The sequence below is a fragment of the Phyllobates terribilis genome, unplaced genomic scaffold (genome assembly GCF_046119375.1).
Source record: "Phyllobates terribilis strain yellow unplaced genomic scaffold, ASM4611937v1 Scaffold_7__3_contigs__length_470593459, whole genome shotgun sequence".
In the NCBI taxonomy this organism is placed as follows: domain Eukaryota; kingdom Metazoa; phylum Chordata; class Amphibia; order Anura; family Dendrobatidae; genus Phyllobates; species Phyllobates terribilis.
The window spans coordinates 185,877,907-185,901,908 of NW_027362767.1; the positions used below are offsets into that span (position 1 = coordinate 185,877,907).

The window sequence follows — 24,002 nt, forward strand, 5'->3', positions numbered from 1 at the left end:
GGAACATTTTATTATGAGACCCTCTAAGTCTCTTCCAAGGGGCATTGGAGTGCCTTCCAATTTTTGGCAGCCCTTGCATTCACTGCATAGGCCAACACTATGCGAGACCCTCTCCTTTCTAATGGGAACATGTCGTACTTGTTACTGTGGCCCTGCTCTATGCGTCTTGTCTTTAAATTCTTAGTGGGGTTTTTCCTAAAATTGGTAAGCCATTGGACTCACTGCATACCCTATAACTGTATAGCAGACCCTCTCCTTTCTAATGGGAACATGTCGTACCTTGTTACTGTAGCCCTGCTCTGTGTGTCTTTAAATTCTTAGTGGGGTTTTTCCTAAATTTTGGCAGCCCTTGCAGTCACAACATGGACATTACCACTATAGTAGACCCACTCCTTTATAATGTGAACATTTTTTTTACTGAGACCTTCCTCTATGTCTCTTCAAAGGGGTATTGGGTTGCGTCCGAATTTTTGGCAGCCTTTGCAGTCACTGCATTCACTTGGACTCCTCCTCAAAGTGCCTTTTTAGGCTCTTCTTGGTCTCCTCCAGCTCCTCCCTCACATCCCAGGCACAGTAAAGGATGTCCTGCAGCGACTGCAGTTTGCGCTGCAGCCCTCTGAAGTCCCTCCTCTTCTCACATGCCTGTTGTCGACCCTTGGCCTGAAAGAAACAGCAAAACTCAAGTTTAACATACTCCCTCCAATCAGAGACTGTTTGGAAGCTTGTAGGACCGCCACATTGCGTAGGCTGCTCTCAGCTCCTCCACGACTTCAGCCTGAGCCAGCAGAGTGTAATTCCGTTTCCAGGAGCCAGGGCCGGACGGAAAACCGTCACCGAGGACACCTTGTAAGTGAATGGCTCTGTGGTCGGAGAAGAAACAGGGGACCATCGAGGGCCTACTCTGCCTGACTGCCCGAGAGGTGAACACAAAGTCAATCCTGGAGCGGAGCAAGACATCGGGTTGGCTCCACGAATAGTTCATGGAGCCTCTCCCCATGGAGCCCACCAGGTCTTGAAGAGAGGCCTCGGTTACCATCTCGATGAGCAACTTGGACGTGCAACTTGGCAGATGTGCTGGAACTACAAAAGTCCACGTCAATGGGGCAGTTGAAATCCACGGCCATCACTAAGGTCCTGGAGGTGGCAAACTGAAGCTGCAGGGTCTGGAAAAGCTCCAAACGCTCATTCTTCAGTGGGGACTCATACACGTTGATGAACCAGACTGGTTTCCCCGCACAGTTGCCGTCTACGACAAGAGCCCTGCCTCAGACGAGCTCCTGAACGTGAATGCGCCCCGCCTGATCAGAATTGCAATCCCTGCAGACTTGCAGTCACCCCCACAGGACCAGTAGGACGGACCGTGGGACCACTCCCTGGCCAGATGTTTGAAGGTTAAGTTGTGGAAAGGGGAAGTAGGAGAAGTGTGGATATATAGAAATATTTAAAATTCATAAACTTTATTAATTTATTAAAATCCTTTACATACAAAATTTCTCATGCATCTATAGATGCATATAAGGTAACCATCTATTGGAGTATAAAGATGGTACCCACTAAAAAATCTGGCTAGATGTAGTGTAGGACAAATTTGGGACACCTCAGTCCAGTCCCTCTAATATAGGACCGAGGTTATGTGTGCATGATATCCCCATATATTGGAATAGCCTCGATGTTAATATCAGGTGGAGCAGTTATACAAATCCAATTGAAGATTGGAAAAATTAGTTGCTATCATGGCAAAATATTTTATCCCACTGTCATGTATGAATCTGCCTTGGGGCACGACTGTTCACCACCTGATTAACATGTATACATGAGCTGACATTTGTCTAGAGGTTGGTGATATTATGGCACTGATAGATATCAACTATCATCACTCACTCTCTGCCCAATCCCGCAGTTGTCCATAATGAAATGCACTGTGTGTGTATTTATACTTGTTATAATTTAGCCGGCACCATTTGAAATCATTAGCATGAATGCGGCACTCTGAAATAGGGGGAGCCGCATTAATATTCAAAGCTGCAGCGGACAGCAGAGACTCTAAGTGCCCTAACTGCAGTGATCAGCTGTTCGAGCTGGGCACCCTAAGCACCTGTGCGGTGAGAGAGCCAGGAGATAGCGGACTGCTCCTCACTGCAACAATCAGCTGTTTGAGCTGGGCACGCTGAGCACATGTACGGGGAGTGAGACAGGGGACACCAGACTGCTCCTCACCCCAGCAATCAGCTGTTCAGCCAGGCATGCTGAACATTAGTGCGATCATTAGGACCTGACATGTGAGGAGTCGTTCGGCTTAGCGGACTGCTCCTCGATGCTATAAGAGATATGATGGCTTGGCAGTGAGGCTTTCCTCCTGCTAATGATTTCAAATGGTGCCGGCTAAATTATAACAAGTATAAATACACACACAGTGCATTTCATTATGGACAACTGCGGGATTGGGCAGAGAGTGAGTGATGATAGTTGATATCTATCAGTGCCATAATATCACCAACCTCTAGACAAATGTCAGCTCATGTATACATGTTAATCAGGTGGTGAACAGTCGTGCCCCAAGGCAGATTCATACATGACAGTGGGATAAAATATTTTGCCATGATAGCAACTAATTTTTCCAATCTTCAATTGGATTTGTATAACTGCTCCACCTGATATTAACATCGAGGCTATTCCAATATATGGGGATATCATGCACACATAACCTCGGTCCTATATTAGAGGGACTGGACTGAGGTGTCCCAAATTTGTCCTACACTACATCTAGCCAGATTTATTAGTGGGTACCGTCTTTATACTCCAATAGATGGTTACCTTATATGCATCTATAGATGCATGAGAAATTTTGTACGTAAAGGATTTTAATAAATTAATAAAGTTTATGAATTTTAAATATTTCTATATATCCACACTTCTCTTACTTCCCCTTTCCCCTACTTAACATGACTATTTTGGTGGTGTACACCTGTGGATATAGATCTGATGAGAATAGACCAACTCTTTGACAGATGTTTGAAGGACCTAGAGGAGAGAAGGGAACATTCCTGCAACATATAAACATCATACAACTGAGCAGTAAGAAAAGCATAAACAGTCTGACGTCTGGACTTGTCCCTGATGCTCCTAACAGTAATGTAGATAAAGTTCATATTAGCCATCATGTAGGGAAAAAGGAAAAAGTTGGCGCAGGCGATACACTTTAGTTACCACTCCAGTTGGGTGGTCCCTCATCAGTGTTGACTGCTGGTGACGGGATCTCCAGCAGACCCTCTTCCTCCACCTGATTGAGCAATGTGGCCTCGATCTCAGTGACCACCAGTTCCTCCTCTTCTGGCTTGGCCACCAGGGTCTCGACCATGTGCTCCATCTCCTCAAACTCAGGAAGGGTGTCCATCTCTTCGCCTGCGTATCCGAGAAGCTTCTTTTTGGAGGTTTCAGCAGCGGGGCTGGCCTCCACCTTCCTCTTTCCCCGGGTTTGGAGCTGCGGAGACAAGATAGGGAAAATCCTCCTTGGTATAGATAGCAGTGGGTGAAGGAAAGGTTAATTCCATGGCTACCATGGTCTGGGGAGGGAGAGTGGCTGCCGGAACAGGGGAAAGGACACCTGCTGGGGAGTAGGAGTAGGAGGAGGAGGTAGAATCCTCAGCAGGGGTGGCCGGGGTGGGGGAGGGTTGGACGGGGATGGCGGGGGAAGGGATCAGGATAGGGGCGGCAGAACTCTTACCCTCCTTTGGCTTACTCTTCTTCTCCTTCGGCTTCAGGGCTGCTGGGACCACCGCTGGAGCTATGGCTGCCGACTCCTTTCCTGCTTTGGCCTTGGTCGTCTCGGCTTTAGCCGCTGGGGCCTTGGTCGTCGCATCCTTGGTCTTCACAGGCCTGGTCGCCGGGGCCTTGTCCTCCAGAACTGGGGTCGCCGCAACCACCGATGCCCAGGATCTCTCTCACTTGGGGCAATCCTTGCAGAGCTGAGCCGCCAGCCCACACACGTTGCAGAACGTCTTCTTTGGGCAATCCTTTGAGCTGTGTCCCGTCACTCGACAAATCCTGCAGGCGTCCTCCTGCAGTCCTTCATCTCATGACCGTTCCTGCCGCATCTCCTGCTGTTCCGCGGCATGTCCAGGTAATAGATGAGTCCATAGGAATTGCAGAGGGAGAATGTTGGGGGCAGGTGCTGAAGTCCGTCCGAGTAAGTTGGGTCCCTGAGGATTCTAACGGTCACTGACCACTTACCTGTCCAGAAGCCGAGTTCATTCAGGATGTGAGAGGGTTCCTTCACAACCAAACAGAAGTGTCTCAGGAAGGTGCATATGTCGTTGCCTGGGGTGTGTGGGTTGCGCATGGAGACCATGATCCTCCTCTTGTCCCTCTGGATAGGGCAGCTACCTGTGAAGGCAGAAAAAGAGTTATCGGGTCCTTTTGCACATACCATTTCCCAAAACCTCCTGCAGGTGTTCACCATGGCAAAGGTGACGAAGAAGATCCCCGTCAAGAAGGTCTGGATGCTGAAGATATCCGACCAGGAGAAGTCTCAATCCAGCAGCATCTTCTGGCAGAACATGTCCGAGGACATGTCTGGCACCCTCCAACCCACTTCCTTGAGCTTCAAGGCCACCGTCTGCCTCATCCAGGGCTCCAGGGCTGAAGCTTCCTGGCAGGGCTTCTGGGGTTCTGCTGGCTGGTCGCAGGGGCAGAGTCCTTGGGGGCAGAAGCAGCTACTGGCTGGGCCTTCCTGGCGGTCCCCTGCTCCAGGCTCTTCCTTTCGGCCTTCTTCCCGGAGCTTGCCATGGCTTTCCTCCTGCAGTGGATTCTTGGAGATGGATTTGGAACTCTTCTCGGAAGGGGTGGAGCTATACAGATTCTTTTCCCGTTGATTTCTGGACAAATTCCCCGAAAGGTCTTTGTCTCGCTGATTTTCTTCCTCGAAGATTCCTCAGGACAGCCCGATTCTTCTCAGAGTCTTTGTCTTCTTCTGTATTCTGTAGAGCTTCTTCCTCCAATCGATCTCCGCCTTCCTTCTCCGATGTCAGCTGGGCTCCGAAGCTCTTCTCCTTCTGAGTTTGATCGCACTCATCAAGTGTAGATCGTAACTCTTGTATTCTTATAAAAACAGATTTTTTCAAAAGCCCGAATACGTGTAGTAAACCCGAGTGCGCTCCAAAAAGTGACAAGTGCCACAAAAAAAGTGCACTAGGATGCTGGTCAACATGAAACCCTCTCCAACAGGAGAAGGGTCCCCCAAACCATTCCCCGTCCCTCTGAGCCAGAAGGCCACAGGAACAGGGACAAATAGCCACCTCCAGCCAAAGCCAGAGCCGACCCAATCTTACCCCCAGCACCTGCCCGAGTTCTCACCCGAGCAAGGCACTGGGAGCCAAAGACTGTGCTTCCCTTCAGGAAGAGGGAAGCCAACAATGCTCTCCTCCCGAAAGAAGAGAGCCAGTGGGGTTCAGGGGGGAGCGGAACCTGATGGCCACACACTCCCCCCCTAGGCCTGCCAAGAGAGGAACCAGTTAGGGAACAGCATCCCGACAAAACCCTAGTAGGACGTGACACACGTGAATAAGTGGACACACAGTGACAAAAGATTAAATAAATAGTGAAGATTTCACAGCATAATACTGCCCGGGAATCGAAAAATTACCCATCCTAAGGCCAGGAGGCCCGGAATAAGGGTGTGTGCAACGAAAGAAAATTTGAAGTGCTTGTGCAATTGTGCCAGAAACTCAAGTGGGGTTCCCAGTTCCCAGTGAGTTAAGGCACCCGAAGGTCATCAATCCTCCAATCATGCTTTCCACCAGATGACTATATTAGCCACCTGGCATACTAACAAGCGCCTAAACCCCAGTGTGCATAATGTATCAATCTACTAGGGCGGCCGACGGCCAAAGCCGCCTTTTCGAAAGATACTACACTTGATCTTAGCCAAAAGGCCAAGAAGCGATAACCTGAAGTGGTTTCAGCCTATGGCTGCACCCTGACCTCAAGAAGGCACCCATTGTAGGGATAGGGACAAAGACTCCCCTTAGGAAGACATGTTGTTCATCAATAGACACCTTAAAACCCACAACTTTACTGCTTGTTGCAGCTGAAGCCCACGGTCATGATTTTATTCTGCATAAGTCTGCCTATTTTCACACATTCTCCCCTCCCCCCCTGCTGTTCCACTCCCCTCAAGACCAGGTGTTGGGGAGAGGATAACTAATTAGTGAACAAACAAGCAGTGGTCCACCTTCTTCCTAGTCTGCAGGCTCCCTGCAGACCGAAGCTGACTGCAGCAGCACAGCCAGATAAAGGCCAGGAGCCCATTATGACACATGCAATGCTTATTCCATTCTTCCATTCTTGAATTATTCCATTGTACCATTGTCCCATTCTCTTGCATTATTCCATTGTTCCATTCACTCATTACATCTATTGCAAGCAATCTACCTGCCTGGGTGAAAAACAATAGGATGCTCTGATTGACAGACTTAGGTAGCACTTTAAAACAACATCTCAGCCCAAACTTTTTTATATCTTTTTTTTCATCCACAGATAGAAAATTAAAGAAGTCAGTGCTCCACCAGAGGGAGCCAGCATTTCACTAAAGAAATCATAGCGGCCCCCAAATTTTTTTTAAAGGCGTGGTATTCAGCAACACCCAACTGATGGGACAGTTGAGATAAAACGGTAGCAGCTGATAACAAGGCCACTGGCTAGGTATGTGGTGTGTACAACGGTGTAGCAAAGGACAAATGCATTATTGCAGCTCATCTCAGGAAGGAAGGGATAGATAGATAGATAGATAGATAGATAGATAGATAGATAGATAGATAGATAGATAGATAGATAGATAGATAACATTACAATACAATATATTGGTAAAAGCAATGCACATATACTGAATGAGAACAGATACTACACTTGATGTTAGCCAAAAGGCCGAGAATCATAGAATCATAGAATGGTAGAGCTGGAGGGGACCTCCTGGGTCATTTGGTCCAACCCCCTGCTCAAAGCAGGATTCACTAAATCATCCCAGACAGATATCTGTCCAGCCTCTGTTTGAAGACATCCATTGAAGGGGAACTCACCACCTCTCGTGGCAGCCTGTTCCACTGATTGATCACCCTAACTGTCAAAAAATTTTTTCTAATATCTAATCTGTGTCTCCTCCCATTCAGTTTCATCCCATTGCTTCTAGTCTTTCCTTGTGCAAATGAGAATAAAGATGATCCTTCTACAATGTGACAGCCCTTGAGATATTTGTAGACAGCTATTAAGTCTCCTCTCAGTCTTCTTTTTTGCAAGCTAAACATTCCCAAATCCTGTAACCATTCCTCATAGGACATGGTTTGCAGACCGGTCACCATTCTGGTTGTTCTTCTTTGAACTTGCTCCAGTTTGTCGATGTCTTTTTTAAAATGTGGTGCCCAAAACTGTACACAGTATTCCAGATGAGGTCTGACCAAAGAGGAGTAAAGTGTGATAATGACTTCACGTGATCTAGACTGTATGCTTCTGTTAATACATCCCAGAATTGTATTTGCCTTTTTTGCTGCTGCATCACACTGTTGACTCATGTTCAGTCTATGATCTATTAGTATACCAAAGTCTTTTTCACATGTACTGTTGCTTAGCTCTATTCCTCTTATGCTGTATATGCTTTTTTAATTTTTATTGCCCAGATGTAGGACTTTGCATTTTTCCCTGTTAAAAACCATTCTGTTAGTTGCTGCCCACTGCTCCAGTTTATTTAGGTCTTTTTGAAGCCTCTCTCTCTTTTCTCTAGTATTAGCTATCCCTCCTAGCTTTGTGTCATCAGCAAATTTAATCAGTTTACCCTCAATTCCTTCATCTAAATCATTGATAAAGATGTTGAACAATACAGGACCCAGGACAGAGCCCTGTGGTACCCCACTTAAGACATTCATCCAACTAGATGTGAAGCCATTTACGACCACTCTTTGAGTCCGATCATTAAACCAGTTATGAATCCATTTAACAGTTGCCTTGTCCATTGCATACTTGGTCATTTTTTCAATAAGGATGGTGTGAGATACTTTGTCAAATGCTTTGCTGAAGTTAATATATACTATATCTACAGCATTTCCCAGATCCACCCAGTCAGTGATTCTGTCATAGAAGGAAATGAAGTTAGTCTGACATAACTTGTTAGTCACAAAACCATGCTGACTCTGGTTAATCACTTTATTCTTATCCAGGTACTTACATACATGTTGTTTAATAATTTGTTCAAAGATCTTTCCTGGTATAGAAGTCAGACTCACCGGCCTATAGTTCCCTGGGTCCACTTTCTTCCCCTTTTTGAAGATAGGAACAACATTTGCTCTTCTCCAGTCTTCTGGGACTTCTCCTGTTCGCCAAGAATTTTCAAAGAATATGGAGAGTGGTTCTAAAATTTCTTCTACGATCTCCTTCAGTACTCTGGGGTGTTATTCATCTGGACCTGGAGATTTGAACTCATTTATGTTAGCTAAATATTCCCTCACAATCTTTCTGTTTACAGATAACCTGGATTCTTCTATTCCTTTAATAGGACAGTGAAGATCAGTTGATGTTACATTTTCTTTCTGAGAGAAAACAGATGCAAAATAGGAATTAAAAAGTTCGGCCTTCTCAACATCCTTTCTTACCATTTCACCATTTTCATCCTGTAAAAATCCTATAGCATCTTTGACTTTTCTTTTACTTTTGACATACCCCCAAAATCTTTTTTTTATAGCTTTTGACATCTCTTGCAAGCCTTAATTCATTGTTAGCTTTAGCTAACCTGATACATGCCCTACAGGTTCTGCAGACTGCATTATAATCTTCCCTTGATATGCCTCCCTCTTTCCATTGGATAAACATTTCTTTTTTTTAGCATGTGTTTAAGTTCTGTGTTCATCCATCCTGGTTTCCTTAAATGCTTCCCATTCTTCCTACTTTTCGGGATTGTTAACGATTGTGCTTTGAGAATTTCATTTTTAAAAATTTCCCATCCTTCCTGGACATTTTTGTCCTTAAGGACATCCAGCCATTGGATCCCTCCTATTCTCTTTCTGAGTCTATTAAAATCTGCCTTTCTGAAATCTAACCTTGAAGTTTGAGTCTTCACATGTCTTCCTCCTCTAGTTATCCAAAATTCTATAATGGCATGATCGCTGCCTCCTAGGGTCCCAGCCACCTTTACCTCCTCAACCATTTCCTCCCTGTTTATAAGGATTAGATCCAAAGTAGCAGATCCCCATGTTTTCTCCCCTACCTTTTGGAAGATAAAGTTGTCAGCAAGAGAGCATAAGAATTTGCTTGACCTGTTAGCTTTACTTGAGAGAGATTCCCAACAAATGTCTGTATATTTGAAATCTCCCATGATCACTACGTCATATTTTTTGGAGAACTTGGTCATTAGATACATAAAGAGTTCATCCATATCTTCAGCTTGCCCAGGTGAAGCAGTGGTCCACCTTCTTCCTAGTCTGCAGGCTCCCTGCAGACCGAAGCTGACTGCAGCAGCACAGCCAGATAAAGGCCAGGAGCCCATTATGACACATGCAATGCTTATTCCATTCTTCCATTCTTGAATTATTCCATTGTACCATTGTCCCATTCTCTTGCATTATTCCATTGTTCCATTCACTCATTACATCTATTGCAAGCAATCTATCTGCCTGGGTGAAAAACAATAGGACGCTCTGATTGACAGACATAGGTAGTGACGCGCCCCCTGGGACATATTCCTTTTTGAGGGGAATACCCGGCACCGGATCAGATGGGGGGTTGTAGTCTCCGAGCGGCTGTGACCCGGTCCCGTGCCCAGGGCGTCAAGCTCAGTGTTATGTGGCAGTCCTACAGATGTTATAAGTTCTTAATGTCGACTACGCCACCCGTTGTGATGCGGTCACTGTGGCCGCCGCTGCAGCAGGGTCCGCTGAGGCTGATGGTGGATGCGCAGCTTGGTGGGATCACCCCCAACGGGAGGGGTATAGCCTCAGAGGGGACAGGCGCAGAGGATGGGGGTTGTGGTGGTGCGGTGCAGCCGGCAATGAAGACAGACTCGGGTTGTGCAGTTAAGGGTGTTTACTTACTGCAGATGTTGTACTGGTCACTCCAGCTGCTAGTGACCACCCGAGCCGTGCTGCGTCCACCAGGTCCTGGATCCAGCCAACCCCCAAACAAGTCCGGAGCGTGGCCCTGAGCTCTCCCTCTGTCCTTTCTTCAGCCGTCCCCACCAGTGATTCACCTAGGTCCAGCTCCCTCGGGCCTTCTGTTGGGACACCCTTGGCCCTGGGTTCCCTGACCCTTCATGTGGTGTGCCTTCGGGGTGAATGTGGTGGGTGACCGTGACAGACACTGCCCACGGTCTCCAGTCTCTGGCTGGGGATTGTTTTTGCCCCCACCAGCTTGGGTTCCGGTACCCTGATGCTGACTCCTCACCCGGTGCTCTGATTTGGGTTCTTGGGTCCCTTCTCTTCTGTGCTCTGGGTCTTTCTCTTTTCTCCTCTCTCACTCTGGGTCTTGATCTTTCTTCTCTCCTCTGCTCCTGACTCTCTGCGTCTGACTTGTTCTCTGCATCTGACCCTGATCCTAGTTGGTGCCCACCTTATATATCCCTCTATGTGTGAGCTCAGGTGACCAGCACCCAATGAGCTCCTAACTTTACCCAGGCTGCTCCCCCTATCTGCCCCTACACTACATGGGATGTACCACCCCCCTCCCACTCCAGCCAGGAACAGACTCGGTCGTACCTGCACATTTCTAAGTGGGAGTACCGTCGGCCTGTTCCTCGGAAATGGGATGTGTGTAGTGCATGCAGTCTATCTGAGCTCAGTTCCACACTCCATCCTTACCCGGGAGTGGAATATCACACCTCTGGGTTGAGGTGCAATACTCCTGTAGCAGCCGAATCCTCAGGGTGCTACATTCCCCCCTGGTAAATCACAGCACGTCCTCGGGCTGTAAAGACATAAATAACACCAAAACATACAAAATTTTTCATATAAACATATAAAACATATAAAACATTATATATATAAAACTTTTTTATATAAACATTCTCGTAGACTTCTCTTGTCTCTGGCTCCTCCTCCGGACACCGTGCACCGTGCGTCCGGGAAAAGTGCGACAGTCTCTTAGAAAATCTGGTTTTCTATAAAACCGGTAGGGGGCGCTTCAGGAAGCGCAACTATATACAGGGGAAGTTGGCCGCTCTCAGTCCTCGGCCAGGTAGAGGGAAGGGAATGGCTGCTCACAGTCCTCAGCCTGTAGGATGAAGGGGTTAACGGGTAACAGTTCACTGGTCCCAACGGGGACTATTTTAGCAGCAACAGTTTCAGTTTCTTTATACCCCCTTTGGGTAACTTATTTACAGCTCCTGCTCTGCCGCACTCAACGGCGTCTTCCTCCTGCTCTTTGAACTTCAGACCCGTCCGGGTCCTCTTGCTCCTCCTCCTCGCACCGCAACTCCTCCTCCGTCAGGCGGTGTACGTGGAGGGCGTAAGGTCCTTTGGCACACTTGTGCCGGGTAAAGGTGACCTCATCTCCGATGTAGAGGTCACGACCTCTGTGCCCCTCCGGCAGATGGGACTCCACGTCTCTGCGCGTGACAAAGACGTCGCCGGGGGTGTTGTTGTCTCGAATGAAGCCCCACCCGTGCTGCTGGTTGAACTTTATTACAGTCCCGGTGGTACGGGGACTGTGCGCTGCACGGGGGTCCCTCCTGGTCCGGCTCTTCTGCTCGGCACTCCGTACTTGGGCCTGCTGTTCCCGGACCCGCCTCTCTCTCCGCTCCCTCGCAAACTCTTCGAGCTGCTGTCGGCAACACTCAGCGCGCTCTGCTGCAGCTGCCCTGGTTTCCTGAGTGAACCCCATTAGATCTTCTCCGGTGGGGTCCCACTCAAACTGCGCTTCCGCTAGCGGGGGCGAGATCCGTGCCACGGGCTTCGGAGCCGGAATCAGGGGTTCATCCAGGGGTCTTAGCCTCTGCTGCCGTTCCAGCTCATGGTATCCTTCGGGCCAGATGAAGGGCCGCCCGTCCGGCCATGTGAGCTGGCTGAACAAGTCCTTCCCCAGGTGTGGCACCCTTGGTATTGCGGGCGCGGGCGCGGTGGTGGTGGCGCCCGGGTTGCCCAGGCCTTGCGGCCAGGCCTGGGGCACCTGGAAGGTGAAGGGCACCGTTAATACGGCGGCGCCCTGGGCTACCTGGCCTTGCGACCAGGCCGGAGGCTCCGCGGAGGTAGGGGGCGCTGTTGGTGATGCGGCGCCCGGGGGTACTAGGCCTTGCGACCAGGCTGGTGGTATCTCCTGCTTTGTCACGCTCCGGGTCGAGGCGCGTGACGTCACAGGGGTCGCTGCGGCGGCTTCCGGTCGGGGCCTAGTCCATAGCGGTGACGTGGCGGCTACGGGCACAGCAGGGGGACTTTCGGGCTCTGCGACGGGGAGCTGGGGCAGGTGAGCGGTGTCACGGCTTGGGGTATAGGCGTCCCCTTTACCTGCCTCCATGCATTCGGCTCCCTCCTCGGCGCCGTCTCCGGCCTTGGGTCCTCCCGCGCCATCCTCAGAGGCGGTCTCCTTCCTCATCTCGGCTGGCGTGCTCCGGGTCTTGGTTTCAGCTTGCTGGGCCATCTCCCGGCTCCACTCCGCCAGTATCTCACGCTGTACCCGGGCCATCCTCCGTGCGAGGCCCTCCAGGGCAGTTTGTGCACACTCCCGGTCTCGGGGGAGCTGCGCTAAGATCTCCGCTAGACCTAGCGGGGTTGTGGACTCTAGCAGGCTCCTGACCATCGGGTCGGTGCTGCTCTGCTCTGCTTCCGGCAGGCTCCTGGCCAGCGGGCCGGTGCTGCTCTGCCCTCCTTCCTCGGTCTCTAGCAGACTCCTGGCCAGCGGGCCGGTGCTGTTCTGCTTTCTCTCCATCTCCGGGTGAGCTCCTCCGCTACTCCTCGTTAGACCTCTTGCCTCCGGGTGCGCTCGCTCCAGACTGCTCCAAGCGACACCCATCTTTTCTCTTCTCTTTCGTCTCCTCCCACTTAGAGGGCGGTCCCGGGGCAACTCGGTGACTGTCAGCTCCAGGGGTAGTTCTTTCACGCTGACAGACACCTCCAGCATCACAGTCTCTGTTGGTGGGGGCGGTTTCCACTTTTGGCGCCATTTTCTGTCCCGGCCCACGATGGGAGGTGGCCTCTTGCCCTCCTTTGGCACGCCCATAATGGCGTCCGCTGCTCTTCCAAGGCGGGAAATCTGCGGTTTTGGCGGGAAGCGTCGCCCAGTGGCGGGAAACTCTGCAGATGGCGGGAACAAGTTGGAAATGGCGGACAATCGGCGGGAAACGACTGGTGATGGAGTCCGATGGCGTGGACCCTCCGGAACCGGCGGGAGACTTCTTTCTGAGGTAAACTTGCACTTTTCTTCAGGCACGCAGTACCCGGGTGTTGCGGGCACGTAATCCTGCCGACTACGCCAAAGTTGACGCGCCCCCTGGGACATATTCCTTTTTGAGGGGAATACCCGGCACCGGATCAGATGGGGGGTTGTAGTCTCCGAGCGGCTGTGACCCGGTCCCGTGCCCAGGGCGTCAAGCTCAGTGTTATGTGGCAGTCCTACAGATGTTATAAGTTCTTAATGTCGACTACGCCACCCGTTGTGATGCGGTCACTGTGGCCGCCGCTGCAGCAGGGTCCGCTGAGGCTGATGGTGGATGCGCAGCTTGGTGGGATCACCCCCAACGGGAGGGGTATAGCCTCAGAGGGGACAGGCGCAGAGGATGGGGGTTGTGGTGGTGCGGTGCAGCCGGCAATGAAGACAGACTCGGGTTGTGCAGTTAAGGGTGTTTACTTACTGCAGATGTTGTACTGGTCACTCCAGCTGCTAGTGACCACCCGAGCCGTGCTGCGTCCACCAGGTCCTGGATCCAGCCAACCCCCAAACAAGTCCGGAGCGTGGCCCTGAGCTCTCCCTCTGTCCTTTCTTCAGCCGTCCCCACCAGTGATTCACCTAGGTCCAGCTCCCTCGGGCCTTCTGTTGGGACACCCTTGGCCCTGGGTTCCCTGACCCTTCATGTGGTGTGCCTTCGGGGTGAATGTGGTGGGTGACCGTGACAGACACTGCCCACGGTCTCCGGTCTCTGGCTGGGGATTGTTTTTGCCCCCACCAGCTTGGGTTCCGGTACCCTGATGCTGACTCCTCACCCGGTGCTCTGATTTGGGTTCTTGGGTCCCTTCTCTTCTGTGCTCTGGGTCTTTCTCTTTTCTCCTCTCTCACTCTGGGTCTTGATCTTTCTTCTCTCCTCTGCTCCTGACTCTCTGCGTCTGACTTGTTCTCTGCATCTGACCCTGATCCTAGTTGGTGCCCACCTTATATATCCCTCTATGTGTGAGCTCAGGTGACCAGCACCCAATGAGCTCCTAACTTTACCCAGGCTGCTCCCCCTATCTGCCCCTACACTACATGGGATGTACCACCCCCCTCCCACTCCAGCCAGGAACAGACTCGGTCGTACCTGCACATTTCTAAGTGGGAGTACCGTCGGCCTGTTCCTCGGAAATGGGATGTGTGTAGTGCATGCAGTCTATCTGAGCTCAGTTCCACACTCCATCCTTACCCGGGAGTGGAATATCACACCTCTGGGTTGAGGTGCAATACTCCTGTAGCAGCCGAATCCTCAGGGTGCTACAGTAGCACTTTAAAACAACATCTCAGACCAAACTTTTTTATATCTTTTTTACATCCACAGATAGAAAATTAAAGAAGTCAGTGCTCCACCAGAGGGAGCCAGCATTTCACTAGAGAAATCGTAGCGGCCCTCAATTTTTTTTTAAATGTGTGGTACTCAGCAACACCCAACTGATGGGACAGTTGAGTTAAAATGGTAGCAGCTGATAACAAGGCCACTGGCTAGGTATGTGGTGTGTGTGCAACGATGTAGCAAAGAACAAATGTATTATTGCAGCTTATCTCAGAATGGAAGGGATAGATAACATTACAATGCAAAATATTGGTAAAAGCAACGCACATATTCTAAATGAGAACAGAATTGTATTTATCGAAAACCCGAATACGTGTACTAAACCTGAGTGCGCTCAAAAAAGTGACAAGTGCCACAAAAAAAGTGCACTAGGATGCTGGTCAACATGAAATCCTCTCCAACAGGAGAAGGATCCCCCAAACCATTCGCCATCCCTCCGAGCCAGAAGGCCACAGCGAGGAACAGGGACAAATAGCCACCTCCAGCCGAAGCCAGAGGCGACCCAGTCTTACCCCCAGCACCTGCCCGAGTTCTCACCCGAGCAAGGCACTGGGAGTCAAAGACTGTGCTTCCCTCCCAGAAGAGGGAAACCAACAATGCTCTCCTCCCTAAAGAGGAGAGCCAGAGGGGTTTAAGGGGGAGCAGAACCTGATGGCCACACACTCCCCCCCCCTAGACCTGCCAAAGAGAGGAACCAGTTAGGGAACCACATCTGACAAAATCCTAGTAAGACGTGGACACACGTGAATAAGTGGACACACAGTGACAAAAAGATTAAATAAATAGTGAAGGTTTCACAGTATAACACTGCCCGGACCTTCGACCAGGAATTGGAAAAATTCCCCATCCTAAGGCCACAAATTTGTTCCCAATGGCTAAAATCAATGAATAATGTCTTATCGGTGGAACAGTCATTTCTCTGCTTGGAAAAGTCGGATTCTGAATTTTTTGCTTTTTCCTGCTCCTTTTAGCATGCTAAAGAAGGCTCCAAGAGGGTGAGCCGAGATCTGTTTTAGTTCAGATGAAAATGGGAGAAATGGCTGATTTTGGAATAGTCTTGTAGATGATATGTCTGACAGAGACTCATAGTTTTAAATAGCAGGCCTGAAATTTAGCAATACTATTCTTCTTCACAGACACCTAATATGAATAGCTTGATCGACACACTGCAAAAAAATGAAAATTGAGAAAATGTCTGATTTTGAAACAATCTTATAGGTGATATGTCTGACAGAGAATCGCGGTTTTAAATAGCAGGCCTGTAATTTACTAATACTACTGTATTCTTCACTGACTCCTAGTGTGAATAGCTTGACCGATACACTGCAACAGAATGTAAGTGGAAGAAATGTCTGATTTTGGAAGAGTCTTATTGTTATGATCTGCAACAAGTACTAAGGAAAGATAGGGGAAAGCTGTCCCTACAGTAAGACTAAACTGAATCCCTACGATGTAGCGGGCAGCCTGTTCCTAGTGAACATGGAAGACAAAAAAGGGGGTGGGGTGGAAAAGCGCAGTGCTTGTGTGAACCTGTATGGAAATGAAATATGCGTGCAGATACAGCGGTCTGCTCACCTGGGTGGGTTGTGCAGATCGCACAACCCAGGTTGAACAGCTGCTGGTGCTGACAGCACTGCCACGATGACTTCAGCGTCTCATCTGGGTTATCAGACGGAGCTTCCGATCACGTGGTTCCGGGTGGGATCACGTGGGTGATGACATCATCGCAGGTCCTACAGGTCCTGCAGCTGAAAGTGTATCTAGATCTCCGCAGCCCCGAGCCACAACTCCCAAGGGAAAAGTGAACAGTGTGCAAATTGAGGAGGTCAGTGGGGCGCTATGAACTGGATAAGGCGCTGGATAAGGATAAAGCAAACCTCTTTATTGAAGTTCTAATGCCCACAACGCGTTTCTGCAGCGATCTGCTGCCTTCATCAGGTGGAGTTATGGGAAAATGGCTGAAACAGGCACTTTTATACATAAAGCAAAGGAATTCAATGGGAGGAACCAAGGGAAAAATTTGATAATTAACCCCTTAATCACCATTCAAAAAGACAATTACAATTTAATAACAAAGAGAACTTAAAAAAGCATTACGGGTCAATAACTACACATTATAAACTTACTATGAAGATACAAGATGCAGACATTAACGGCAATGCTTTAAAAATACATGCATGTAAAAATGCATATATAAATGAGGGTAAATAAGCATATTACATAAAAATTGGTGGCATATCCTAAGTATACACCTCAACCAGTTTTTATCCCAAGAAAATATATATATTAATATTAATTCATCTGCACACATTATCAATCGCTAAATACAAACCTTCTGGATATAATGTACCCAATTTAACCCCTTAAGCCCCGCAGGTGGTTTGCACGTTAATGACCAGGCCAATTTTTACAATTCTGACCACTGTCACTTTATGAGGTAATTACTCTGGAACGCTTCAACGGATCCCCCTGATTCTGAGACTGTTTTTTCGTGACATATTGTACTTCATGATTGTGGAAAAATTTCTTCGATATCACTTGCGTTTATTTGTGAAAAAAATGGAAATTTGGCGAAAATTTTGAAAATTTTGCAATTTTCAAAATTTGAATTTTTAAGCCCTAAAATCAGAGTGATATGTCACCCAAAAGAGTTAATAAATAACATTTCCCACATGTCTACTTTACATCAGCACAATTTTGGAACCAAAATTTGTTTTTGTTAGGGAGCTATAAGGGTTAAAAGTTGACCAGCGATTTCTCATTTTTCCAACAAAATTTACAAAACCATTTTTTTAGGGACCACATCACATTTGAAGTCACTTTGAGAGGTTTTTATGACAGAAAATACGCAAAAGTGACACCATTCTAAAAACTGCACTCCTCAAGGTGCTCAAAACCACATTCAAGAACTTTATTAACCCTTCAGGTGCTTCACAGGAATTTTTTGAATGTGGAAGAAAAAAATGAACATTTAACTTTTTTCACAAAAATGTTACTTTAGACCCAATTTTTTTATTTTCACAGGGGTAACAAGAAAAAATGGACCCCAAAATTTGTTGTGCAATTTCCCCTGGGCACGCAGATACCCAATATTTGGGGAAAAAACACTGTTTGGGCGCACGGCAGGGCTCGGAAGGGAAGGAGCGCCATTTGACTTTTTGATTGTAAAATTTGCTTGAATAATTAGCGGACTCCATGTTGTGTTTGGAGAGCCCATGTGTGCCCAAACTTTGGAGCTCCCCCACAAGTGACCCCATTTTGGAAACTAGACCCCCCAAGGCACATATCTAGATGCATAGTGAGCACTTGGAACCCCAGGTGCTTCACAAATTGATTCATAAAAATGAAAAATTGTTTTTTTTCTTTCACTTTTTCATTTTTACGAATCAATTTGTGAAGCACCTTGGGGTTCCAAGTGCTCACTATGCATCTAGAAAGGTGCCTTGGGGGGTCTAGTTTCCAAAATGGGGTCACTTGTGGGGGAGCTCCAAAGTTTGGGCACAGAGGGGCTCTCCAAACGCAATGTGGTGTCCGCTAACAATTTGAGCCGATTTTCTAGATGCATAGTGAGCACTTGGAACCCCCAGGTGCTTCACAAATTGATTCGTAAAAATGAAAAAGTGAAAAAAAAATTTTTTTTTCATTTTTATGAATCAATTTGTGAAGCACCTGGGGTTCCAAGTGCTCACTATGCATCTAGATAGGTGCCTTGGGGGTCTAGTTTCCAAAATGGGGTCACTTGTGGGGGAGCTCCAATGTTTGGGCACACAGGGACTCTCCAAATGCAACATGATATCCGCTAACAAATTGAATGGAAAATCGGCTCAAATTGTTAGCGGACACCACATTGCGTTTGGAGAGCCCCTCTGTGCCCAAACTTTGGAGCTCCCCCACAAGTGACCCCATTTTGGAAACTAGACCCCCCAAGGCACCTTTCTAGATGCATAGTGAGCACTTGGAACCCCCAGGTGCTTCACAAATTGATTCGTAAAAATGAAAAAGTGAAAAAAAACAACACTTTTTCATTTTTATGAATCAATTTGTGAAGCACCTGGGGTTCCAAGTGCTCACTATGAATCTAGATAAGCATTGTTTTTTGCTTCGTTTTTTTTTTTTTTTTACCGTGTTCACTGAAGGGGTTAACTAGTGGGACAGTTTTATAGGTCAGGTGGTTCCGGACGCGGCGATACCAAATATGTGTACTTTTATTGTTTTGTTTTGTTTTTTTTTATAATAATATTTATTGATGGGTACATTATATTTTTATTTTTGGTGGATTATTTTTTTTATTTTTTTTAATATTTTTGCAAATTTTTTTTTTTTTTTTTCCACTTTCACACAGTTTATACACTTTATTACTTTATTACTGGGACTTTCACTTTTTTTTTCTGATCGCCTGCATGGCACTGGAATGCAGCACCATCCCTATGCCATGTAGGCTGTCAGCGGTGCACAATGTGAAGATTGCTTGGAGATGCACTGCGCATGTCCAAGCAATCTTCCTGCTCTCTGGTGACCCGGATGTTGTCATGACGACATCGGGTTGTCATGGCAACACCCGGGAAGCCTTTGCAGACTGCGCTGGAAGCCGGAAGAGGAGGTGAGTATCGCCGATCACCTCCCCTTGCCCCAGCAATGCCGCGATCGATTTCGATCGACTTCGATCGCAGCATAGCGGGGGTTAATGTGCTGGGAGCGGTGCAGGACCACTCCCTGCACATAGTACCGGGTGTCAGCTGTGACAATCAGCTGACACCCGACGGCGATCGCGCCCGCACAGCCTGTGTGCGCGCGCGATCGCCATGACATACTAATACGGGTCTGGCTCTTAAGTCCCAGGGCACAGACGCGTATTAGTACGTCAGATGTTGTTAAGGGGTTAAAAATCCAAAAATTCTCTTTCTTCATAAGGTAATTAAGCCGATTTGTTACATTATCAGGGACCTGTTCTAAAATCGTGAGTTTCAAGCTACTGGGATCTCTCTGGTGGGCAGTCAGAAAGTGCTTGGAAACACTATGTTGCACATACCCATTCCTAATATTAGAGCGATGTTTATTAAGGTGGGCCTGCATTCTTTGTATGGTTCGGCCCACATATTGCAAACCACATCCACACTGCAACAGGTAGACCACATAGTCAGAATGACAGTCCACTTTACAGGTGATGGGGAATTGTTCACCAGTGGTTTGCGAGCAGAAGGATACTGCCCCATGATTAATGGTACTACAGCATAAACAGCCCGGAGATCTGCAAGCAAAACAACCTACTTCTTCTTGCCTTTGCCTCCCATATCTCCGTACTGAAGCTGTAAATTTCAATGTCGTGTTACTGGGCAAAACAAAGGACCGTAAATTCCGATTCTTCCTATAAACAATCCTGGGTTTACATGGCAAATGCTTGGACAAAAGCGGATCCCCCAACAGGACGCACCAATAACGACTTAATAGTTCCTGTATGTACACTCTAGATTTATTGAAAGTAGTTACTAAACTCCAATCTTTATATCCTGTATTCACATGCTCACAGTTAGGGCCAGAATTTCGAGCCAGACATGATTCCTGACTGAGCGGCTTAATTCTTTTATGTTCATCCCTAATCAATTTCTTAGGATACCCCTTCCTCAAGAATCTTTTTTCAAGAACATCAGCCTCCTTTTCAAAATCTTCATCCTGCGTACAATTTTTCCGTATACACCAATACTGGCCATACGGAATGTTCTTAATCCATCTTGGAAGATGGCCACTGTCAAATCTGAGGTGGCTATTCACATCCACGGTTTTGAAATGGGTGGATGTGAAAACTTTCCCCAAATCATCCAATTTCCAAACTAAGTCAAGAAACTGTATGGAGTCACTTGACATGGATACAGTGAACTTAAGACCCCATGGGTTATTATCCAAAATTTCAAAGAAATCCTGGGCTGCTTTTTCCGTCCCTTCCCAGATAAAGAACAGATCATCGATGTAACGACGATATAATCGTATATGGCCTTGGGGTAGAGAAGAAGACGTGATGAACGAAGATTCAAAGCGTCCCATGAAGATATTTGCGTAGCTGGGAGCTACCCTCGTCCCCATTGCACAGCCCTTTATTTGCTTGTAAAAATTATCTTCGAATGAGAACACATTATTATTTAATATGAATTCTATTGATTTCAAAATAAACTCTTTTTGAAAAAGGGGGATACTACCATCTTCCATTAAGTAATGACGCACCGCTTCTATACTTAGTTCATGGGAGATATTACTGTAAAGAGCTGCAACGTCTGCTGTAATAAGAATACAGTTTCTCACAGACGGCAAACTTCTAACTGTGGCAATCAAAGTTGAGGAGTCTTTAAGATAGAACCCCAATTCACATACATATTTCTGAAGAAACAAGTCGATGAAGTGTGATAGATTGGACGTAATGGAATTTATCCCGGATATGATGGGGCGCCCAGGCGGGTTACAGGGATCCTTGTGTAATTTAGGTAAAAAATAAAAAATGGGAGTCCGGTAACTTGAGATATCTAAAAACCTCTTTTCATTCTTATTCAAAATGCCCTTTTCATAACCTTCCTTAATCAAATAATTATAATTAACAAAGTATCCTAAGACCCTCACACAAGTACCAGGATCTGTCCATAATCACGACTCCTCCTCCTTTATCAGCACTTTTTATTATAATGTTATTATTGTTCTTCAAAGACTGCATTGCTTCCCTTTCACTTTTCATCAAATTGTCTGGTTTCCTACGCCGCTCAACCGAGCGTAGATCTCTGAGGACCAATTGTTGGAAAGATTCTATATGTGCACCCTTGTGGTGCATCGGGTAAAACTTATTAGAGCCTCCCCTGACCGCCATATGCTTATATTGATCAGTAGGGATGGTTACCTCATCAGGTGAATTGGAAAAACCTGTGGAAGCATTGGGAGCTGGCAATTTCTTGCCACGTTCCTCTATCAAAAAATGTCGCTTAATAGTCAATTTACGGAAGAATTCGTTCAGATCTAAGAAAAGATCAAAACTATTTAATTCAGCATCTGGACAAAATGATAATCCTTTAGCCAATAAGGAAGTTTCACCTTCTGTAAGCTTGTGACTTGAAAGATTAAATATACCACAGGATCTTAAATCACTAGTCTCCAAAATTTGTGAGCTGGATGCTACCTCACCTATACCTTTGTTTTCTTGGTGATTAGGGATTCCGACGTAATGGCTATTACTGGAGATCCCTCTACCTCCTCTACATCCACGTGTCCTCTTTTTCTTTTTGGGTGGCGCCCTGGTGCCACTTGAAAAAAATGAGTAATTTTTGAATCTTTCATTGTTATTGGTGGCTTAAAAGGGCCAAGCAATGGTGTGGATCTCATTGCTATGTTAGCCATATCTAACATGGACACAGTTAGAAACAAGGCAGAATTTTTTACCTCTAATGCTGGCGAGTCCATGGTGCATGTGGTATCCACAATGGGTTCGACCAAATTAATATTACTATCTCCTGATTCAAATAATTCCTGACTCATGTCTGGTCCTATTAGCCTATTAAAATCTTGCGAGGTCAGATGAATTGTGAGACATGAGGAAGCATCTACAGTGCACATATTATTAAATGAACGTTCGTGACCTGATGCCAACCCAGCACCCTGATTTATCAAAGGTATCATGTTGGGGAGGGAGGTAATGGAACTACTCGTACATGACATAATGATGGGTTCCATTGTGTTATGTATAACTTCAAGTGTGTTGTTAAGCATAACCATGGAATTATTGATATCAGAGGCAGTGATTTTACCTTTATCACTGACATGACATGCAGCAATAGTGCCCTGTGACTCCGGTATTACTGACCCTATGGGGAGCATGGACACATTGTCCATCCTCATAGGATTCCCCAAACCATCATTACAGCCAAAGATCTGTAAATCGTGAGTTTCAAGCTACTGGGATCTCTCTGGTGGGCAGTCAGAAAGTGCTTGGAAACACTATGCTGCACATACCCATTCTTAATAATAGAGCGATGTTTATTGAGGCGGGTCTGCATTCTTTGTATGGTTCGGCCCACATATTGCAAACCACATCCACACTGCAACAAATAGACCACAGTCTTTGAAGAACAATAATAACATTATAATAAAAAGTGCCGAACAGCTCTGGTGGATAAAGCTATGGGCGAGATGGGTGATTTAAGGAATAATTTCCGGTGACTACCTCTTGAAGCTCATCAAGAGAATGCCAAGAGTGTGCAAAGCAGTCATCAAAGCAAAAGGTGGCTACTTTGAAGAACCTAGAACATAAGACATATTTTCAGTTGTTTCACACTTTTTGTTAAGTATATAATTCCACATGTGATAATTCATAGTTTTGATGCCTTCAGTGTGAATGTACAATTTTCATAGTCATGAAAATACAGAAAAATCTTTAAATGAGAAGGTGTGTCCAAACTTTTGGTCTGTACTGTGTGTGTCTATATATATATATATATATATATATATATATATATATATATATATATATATATATATATATATATATATATATATATATATATATATATCTTACAGAGGCAGACCCAGGACACACGGTTCGGGTGTTCGGGTAAACTTTCTGCGGCTTTATTATGTGGCATAAACTCCAGCAGCGTCCCATAAAAATAAACAGGCCCTCTCGGGGTTAACAGAGAAAGAAAAAATAAAGTTTAACAGAGTCCTTTAGCTAGCGAGGCTTAACCCGCTCGAGGTAGCACAGTCTTAGCAACATCAGTCCTTCGGTGTTGCTCTCCGGCTTCAGCCCAACATAGCCTGGAGACTTCACTCTCCACACCACACATTACAGAGAAAAAAAACCTAAGCATTTAACCCTGCTCAGCCACACCCTGAGGGGAGGTAGGAGAATGGCCTCCCACCCTCTTTGCAATTCCCATAAAACCACACCCTTTAAGAGAGTTAACCCCCAGCATATAACATGCTGGCAGAAATTTAGCAGGTTTCATTTCACATTTGAGAGCAACCTGGGTGACACATACCTCCTCTTGTTTATCACATCTGTGACTCTGTCACATATTCCTCCCCTCTGCCCAAAACCGGAGGTTTGGGCACCTTTCGATACCAGGCAACGAATTCTAAAGAGGTCATCCGCGTTCTCGTTTAAGTTCCCGGGCCTTTGTTCCACGTGAAAGTTAAAATCTTGGAGACCTAGGAACCATCTATTTACCCTGGCATTTTTACCTCTCTTCTCCCTCAACCATCTCAAAGGGGCATGGTCTGACACTACTTTAAACTTATGGCCTAGTATGTA

At 46.8% G+C, this 24,002-nt stretch overlaps 1 long non-coding RNA gene and 3 pseudogenes across 1 annotated transcript; all 4 read right to left on the bottom strand.

Moving 5' to 3' along the window:
• Positions 1–542: 542 nt before the first annotated feature.
• LOC141153056 (uncharacterized) lies at positions 543–16,428 on the bottom strand. Its single transcript, XR_012247227.1, has 3 exons — positions 16,298–16,428; positions 8,271–8,449; positions 543–660 (listed from the first exon to the last, which is right to left on the bottom strand). It is a non-coding gene; the product is annotated as an uncharacterized lncRNA (long non-coding RNA).
• Positions 3,200–5,645, bottom strand: LOC141153354 (uncharacterized; annotated as a pseudogene).
• Positions 5,851–5,942, bottom strand: LOC141155662 (U2 spliceosomal RNA; annotated as a pseudogene).
• Positions 6,828–6,933, bottom strand: LOC141155661 (U2 spliceosomal RNA; annotated as a pseudogene).
• Positions 16,429–24,002: the final 7,574 nt, after the last annotated feature.